This window comes from Pipra filicauda, unplaced genomic scaffold (genome assembly GCF_003945595.2).
Source record: "Pipra filicauda isolate LSUMZ 115617 unplaced genomic scaffold, ASM394559v2 scaffold1111_size28533_pilon, whole genome shotgun sequence".
In the NCBI taxonomy this organism is placed as follows: Eukaryota; Metazoa; Chordata; class Aves; order Passeriformes; family Pipridae; genus Pipra; species Pipra filicauda.
The window spans coordinates 22,510-28,509 of record NW_024103554.1 but is presented as its reverse complement, the minus strand read 5'-3'; positions in this window follow the sequence as shown (position 1 = coordinate 28,509).

Genomic DNA, 6,000 nt, shown 5'->3' with positions numbered 1-6,000 from the left:
TCACCAAGCTCCAGTTGTTTGTTGCAGTCTCTCCTCCTCATGAAGTCCAAGAATGTAGCTTTGAGTTGAGTCCTTGCTCTTCTGCTGCTGTGTGGTTTCTCCCTCTCTGCTTCATACCTCGGTTCGTAGGCTGCTGCAGTGTAGTTCAGCTCATCAAGTGTTGTTGTGTCCTGGAAGGTTGATTCCTCCTTTGGGTTTTCGGCTGTCCTGCGTTTAGTTCACGGCAGGGACATCCTCCGGGCCCCCCTCTCTCTCTCTGGGGTCCATCTCCAACTCTTGCCTGGGATTTCCTCCCCAGCAATCGAGCCTCCTCTGGCTCGTCCACTTGGCTCTGCTGCAGTGCTGAGCCTCACATCCACTCTCACTAAACAGCGAGAGGGAAAAAACCAGCCCTGCTCTGCAGCCTGGCTGCAAAGGTGGGGGAGAGGAGAAGAGGGCCTGGCCGCAGGGCCCCCCTCTCTCTTTCTCTCCCACTTACCAGTCGTTTGTGAGTCTCATCCCTCACAAACATGCACTCATTCCGGTGCTGTCTCCAACTCTGGCCTAGGCAGAGTTAAGGGGGCTGCAGGGCTCCCCTTTTCCTCTCAGAGGGGAGAGAGGGGGCCCAGCCACCGCCTGGCCTTCAACACCTACATGCAGCAGACACCACCAGCCAGACACCAACAGCAGAACTGCCAACAGGTTCCGGTGCTGTGATATCTGATTTTGAGCAGAAGAGAACACCATGGATGGTGATCAGCTCTCCAGGGAACTCTGCCCTGGCACCCAGTCACCTCTGAGCCCCCCAGCCTCTCAGGGGGGGCCAATTTCAAACCATGACAGGAGGTCACTGGCAGATTCAGGTGTGTTTGGGTGAGGTTTGGAGGACACCAACAAGGTTCAGGTGTGTGAGAGCAGCACCTGGAGGACACTGAGGGTTCAGGTGTATTTGGGTGGGGTCTGGAGGATCCTGAAGGTTCAGGTGTGTTTGGGGGTGTCTGGGGGACACCAACAAGGTTCAGGTTTGTTTGGGTGGGGTCTGGAGGACACCAACAAGTTTCAGGTGTGTGAGCACAGGACCTGGAGGACACTGGTAGGTTCAGGTGTGTTTGGGTGAGGTTTGGGGGACACCAGAAGGTTCAGGTGTGTTTGGGTGGGGTCTGGAGGACACCAACATGGTTCAGGTGTGTGAGAGAGCAGGACCCTGTCCCTGGCACAGGCCCCAGACCCTCCAGTGGCATTTTTTGGCCACTCCCACCACACCTGCACCAGGTGAGTCCCCAGGCCGTGGGAGATGGAGACCTGATTCCGCCCATGGTTCTAGTTAAGAGTGGGTATTGTCGTGTCACGTCGTGTCATTCATGTCATGTCATGTCATGCTGTGTTGTGTTGTGTCATGTCATGTCATTCATGTCATGTCATTCATGTCATATCATGTCATGTCATGCTGTGTCGTGTTGTGTCATGTCATGTCATTCATGTCATGTCATTCATGTCGTGCTGTGTCATGTTGTGCCATTCATGCCATGCCATTCCTGCCGTGCCACACCACGCAGACTTTCACCCAACCCTGACGGGTGCCAGCAACGGAATTGGTCAGAAAACGCCGATTTTGGGGCCGCGAGTGCAAACCGTGAGGAACATCAACCTCATCCCACGCCCAGGGAAGAACCTGTGAGAGAGGAGATGAAGATCAGAGAAATACCAGCACCCAGCTGCGGGGAGTGGGCGCAAGAAGGAGCAGGAAGAGGCAACACAGGTGATTCAAAGAAACCTTTGAACAACCTGAAAAGCACTTTTATTACGGCCGGGGAGTGCAAAGGGGCAGGTGTTCTCCCCAGGGCACTCCACTGAGCAAAGGAATACCGTAGCTTTTTATACAGTTTGAAAGCAGCAAGTTTAAAATTATCTACACGCACACTCTTTTTGCAGTCTGCCTTATCTAAATAGACACTTAGTTTTACCTCCTATTCTTACCATTATAGAGTAGTTACATAAAGTTTTATCATTTCGAACAGTTTCAGGTTCCCCACCCCTCTCTACGTGCTAAAAGGCCTTCCCTGTTCTCTAAGCTATTTTATCTTAATTGCCCACAGTTTGGGAAGAAACTTTTAAGCAGTTTTATATTTTGCAAAGTCGCACTTACATAGCTAAATAGCTAAATTTTATTTCATGTTCTATTTCACAGGAAGCAGCGGAGGAGGAAGAGGAGGCGATGGAGGACGAGGAGGATGGGCAATAGGAATTGGAGGAACAGGAGAAGGAGGAATAGGAGGAGCAGGAGGAGCAGTAGGAGGAGGAGGAGCAGGAGGAGCAGTAGGAGGAGGAGGAGAAGGAGGAGCAGGAGGATCAGGAGGAGGAGAAGGAGAAGGAGGAGGAGGAGGCAACACAGGAAACAGCAGAAGAGGAGGAAGAGGAGGCGATGGAGGACGAGGAGGATGTGCAATAGGAATTAGAGGAGCAGGACGAGGAGGAATAGGAGGAGCAGGAGGAGCAGTAGGAGGAGGAGGAGCAGGAGGAGCAGTAGGAGGAGGAGGAAGAGGAGGAGCAGGAGGAGGAGGAGGAGGAAGAGGAGGAGCAGGAGGAGGAGGAGGAGGAAGAGGAGGAGCAGGAGGAGGAAGAGGAGGATGTTGAATTGTAATGAGTAAATAATTGTCAATTCATAAATTGATCAATGGATCAGTTGTAAACCAACAAATAAATTGTCTGAACCGCTCGAGTCAGACGCTTTCCCTGTCGTGTTAATATTTGCTCTCCGTGGATAAAATTCTCCCCTCCCTGCGTGTCCCCACCGGGGACTCCCAAGTTCCCCTTTAAAACCCCCCGGTTTTCTGGGATCAAGGGACGGATCCCGCAGAGGTCACGGAATCCAGATTCCACGCGGACTGGGGGAGCCGCGGGTTCTGTTCCCATTTCCAGGGGACGTTTCCCGTCCCAGACTCCACCGACCCAGTTTGTTCCGGCACCACACTCGTGGGAAGCGCTCGGGGCAGACGGGATCGGGCTGAGCCTCCCCGAGCCCGGAGGGAAAGAAAAATAGTTTATATATGAAAATAAAAATAGTTTATATCGTGTCGTTTGAAGGTTATTCTGCCACGTGGATGAGAGGTTGGATAAACCACTCCTGGGCATTCATTTGCTCACTACATCCCAGTAATAAATATAAATAAATATAGTATAATAATATATTATAAATCTAAAATAAATTGTCTATAATTATATGTAATTATTATATATTTATATTTAATACGTAATATATATTTATATTTATTATATATATTTAATATGTGGTATATATATTTATTATATGTAATTATATATAAATTAATATAATTTAATAAATATAATTTATATAATATGAATAGAGGTATATTTATAGGAAATATAATTTAATATGTGATATATATATTTATTATATGTAATTATATATAAATTAATATAATTTAATAAATATAATTTATATAATATGAATAGAGGTATATTTATAGGAAATATAATTTAATATGTGATATATATATTTATTATATGTAATTATAAATAAATTAACATAATTTAATATAATACAATTTATATAATATGAATAGAGGTATATTTATAGGAAATATAATTTAATATGTGATATATATATTTATTATATGTAATTATATATAAATTCATATAATATAATACAATTTATATAATATGAATATAAGTATATTTACAGGAAATATAATTTATTATGTAATATATATATTTATATTTATTATATGTAATTATATATAAATTCATATAATATAATACATTTTATATAATATGAATATAAGTATATTTATAGGAAATATAATTTTTATATAATACATTGTATACAATGTAAATATAAGTATATAAATATATATGAATATAAATATGAATATAAATATTTTATAATACAAATATATTTGTGTTTATATTTATATTACATAAAATTCATATTGTTGTCTTATATGTAAAATAAATATAAATAATATTGATGTAAATAAATATACTTATAAAAATAAAAATATATAAATATAAATATAAATATAAATATAAATATAAATATAAATATAAATATAAATATAAATATAAATATGCCCTTATTCCATGCCAGGGGAACATTCCCAGCCCGGAACAAAGCAGTGCTCCATAAAAGCACTGAATAGTTGGATAAATCATTCATGGGAATTCATTTGCTCATTATATCCCCATAATGAATATAAATATTTTATAATATGAATATATTTGTATTTATATTATATAAAATTCATATCGTGTGTCTTATATATAAAATAAATATAAATGTAAATGATATTAATGTAAATAAATATAAATATAAATACGTAAAAATATAAATATAAAGATATAAATAATACATAAATATAGATTTAAATATAAATATAAATGTAAATGTAAATATAAATATAAACATTTTATAAAATAAATATATTTGTATTTATATTTATATTATATGAAATTCATACGTGTGTCATATATAAAATAAATATAAATATAAATAATAGTAATGTAAATAAAAATAAAAATAAAACATATTAAAATATATGAATATAAACATATAAACATATAAACATATATAAACATATATAAATAAATATAAATATGACTACAAAAATAAATATAAATATAAATATAAATATAAATATAAATATAAATATAAATATAAATATAAATATAAATATAAATATAAATATAAATATAAATATAAATATAAATATAAATATAAATATAAATATAAATAAGAGATGCACTTATTCCATGCCAGGGGAACATTCCCAGCCCTGGCCAAAGCCGTGCTCCATAAAAGCGGATATTTCCTGCTCCCCCCATCCCAAACCGGGGGAGTCTCCTCCGTATTTCCCGTGTCCAACACAAGGAACCCAAAATCCCGGTGGCTCCTCCCGTCACCAACGTCATTAGTGACAATTAAAACCCTAATTAGAGCCAATAAATTGGGATTCCCGGGAATCTCGTAAACCCCGCCCCGATCCCGTCCCTTCCCGTGTCCCAGCGCCAAGAACCGGCTCCACCCACGCCCTGATCCCAGGTTTGGGAGGAATCTCCGGGATCTCCGACTCCCCCGGGCTCCTCACTCCTGTCGGGGGGTTGTAGGGATGGAAAAGTTCCCCCCCGGCCCCCCTTTTCTCTGGGATGAGCCCCCCCAGCTCCCTCGGGAATTCTCCCATCCCTTCCCGTGTCCCAGTGCCAAGAACCTGCTCCACCTGCACCCTGATCCCGGTTTTGGGTCGAATTTCCCGGATCTCCAACCCCCCCGGGCTCCTCACTCCTCCCAGGGGTTGTAGGGATGGAAAAGCTCCCCCTGAGCCCCCATTTCTCTGGGATGAGCCCCCCCAGCTCCCTCGGGAGTTCTCCCGTCCCTTCCCGTGTCCCAGTGTGAGGAACCCGTGCCCCCCGTGCCCTGATCCCGGCTTTGGGAGGAATCTCCCGGATCTCCAACCCCCCCGGGCTCCTCACTCCTGTCGGGGGGTTGTAGGGATGGAAAAGTTCCCCCCCGGCCCCCCTTTTCTCTGGGATGAGCCCCCCCAGCTCCCTCGGGAGTTCTCCCGTCCCTTCCTGTGTCCCAGTGCCAAGAACCGGCTCCACCTGCACCCTGATCCCGGCTTTGGGAGGAATCTCCCGGATCTCCAACCCCCCCAGGCTCCCCACTCCTGCCAGGGGTTGTAGGGATGGAAAAGCTCCCCCTGAGCCCCCATTTCTCTGGGATGAGGCCCCCCAGCTCCCTCCGGAGTTCTCCCGTCCCTTCCCGTGTCCCAGCGTGAGGAACCCGCACCCCCCGTGCCCTGATCCCGGCTTTGGGAGGAATCTCCCAGATCTCCAACTCCCTCAGGCTCCTCACTCCTGTCGGGGGGTTGTAGGGATGGAAAAGTTCCCCCCCAAGCCCCCATTTCTCTGGGATGAGGCCCCCCAGCTCCCTCCGGAGTTCTCCCGTCCCTTCCCGTGTCCCAGTGCCAAGAATCGGCTCCACCTGCACCCTGATCCCAGGTTTGG